Genomic DNA, 1612 nt, shown 5'->3' with positions numbered 1-1612 from the left:
GGGTCTAGGGTTTCCGGGATGATGGTGTTGATGTGAGCCATTCAATCGAACAGTAATTGAATGCCTCGATGCCTGTCTGCTGCTTTATATTGCAAGCCACGGCCACATGACTCACTGTCTGTAGGAGTGAACCATTTTGGTTAACAGGTTGGTGTACCTAATAAACTGGTGTACCTAATATCCATTGTTTTTGTAAAACAGTAAATTTGGTTGAGAATCGTTGATGGACAGCAATATTTAAACTTTGTCTCAGATTTTTTTTAACAGGACAGAGACTAGACCACTCAGGAACACTCAACACCTATTGGAAAGCCATTCTGTTGTGTCCTTGGCATAAACATGTGTGCAATTGTCCCACAGAAACATGTAACTCTATCCCAGGGTTAGGTATTCAGAAGACTGAGGCAGTATTTCCTCTAACTTTTTACCTGGGCTTTGCTCCTTTCATATTTATTCTGATCCTTTCATACTCCCCAGGCCACCATAATACTTGAAAATACAAAGGGATCAAAACATTGCATTCACTCCACATTACTGGCCTGTATGAAAGTGAAAGAAGGAAGGAAGACTGTGTTAAAAAGTCCACTGCAAATCATCGATTCTGTTTGCAACAATGGCATTTAGTAATACTGCAAGTCATGAACATGATGAAGAGGTTGAGGTTAGAGGAAGTTCAGGAGTAAAAACAAACAAAATACAAAATATAATTATTGTAAAATTGACTGTGTCCATAAAATGTATATAGTATGTATAAGCTGGAAGTAGAGGCCCTAAGCATTGTTGTTCACTAGTTTACTACAATTAGGGAAGGGGGTGGTGGGGTTGGGAAGTAATAAAGGGAGATTTTTTTAAAGGATGGGGAGAACAAGTATTTGATACACCGCCGATTTTGCTGGTTTTCCTACTTACAAAGCATGTAGAGGTCTGTAAAATTACATTGTATGATTTTAAGTAATAATTTGCATTTTATTGCATGACATAAGTATTTGATACATCAGAAAAGCAGAACTTAATATTTGGTACAGAAACCTTTGTTTGCAATTACAGAGATCATACGTTTCCTGTAGGTCTTGACCAGGTTTGCACACACTGCAGCAGGGATTTTGGCCTCCTCCATACAGACCTTCTCCAGATCCTTCTGTATATGAATCTATATGTATGTATGTGTGTATATATGTGTATATATATATATACATTTTATTACATTTATTATTTAGATTCCGTCTCTCACAGTTGAAGTGTACCTTTGATAAAAATTACAGACCTCTACATGCTTTGTAAGTAGGAAAACCTGCAAAATCGGCAGTGTATCAAATACTTGTTCTCCTCACTGTATATAGTCCCGTGTAGCTCAGTTGGTAGAGCATGGCATTTGCAACGCCAGGGTTGTGGGTTCGATTCCCCACGGGGGCCAGTATGAAAATGGGTCGTGGATGGGTATTCCAGCATGACAATGACCCAAAACACACGGCCAAGGCAACAAAGGAGTGGTTCAAGAAGAAGCACATTAAGGTCCCGGAGTGGCCTAGCCAGTCTCCAGACCATAATCCCATAGAAAATCTGTGGAGGGAGCTGAAGGTTCGAGTTGCCAAATGTCAGCCTCGAAACCTTA

The sequence above is a fragment of the Coregonus clupeaformis genome, unplaced genomic scaffold (genome assembly GCF_020615455.1).
Source record: "Coregonus clupeaformis isolate EN_2021a unplaced genomic scaffold, ASM2061545v1 scaf3893, whole genome shotgun sequence".
Classification (NCBI taxonomy): Eukaryota; Metazoa; Chordata; class Actinopteri; order Salmoniformes; family Salmonidae; genus Coregonus; species Coregonus clupeaformis.
This window is presented reverse-complemented; position numbering follows the sequence as displayed.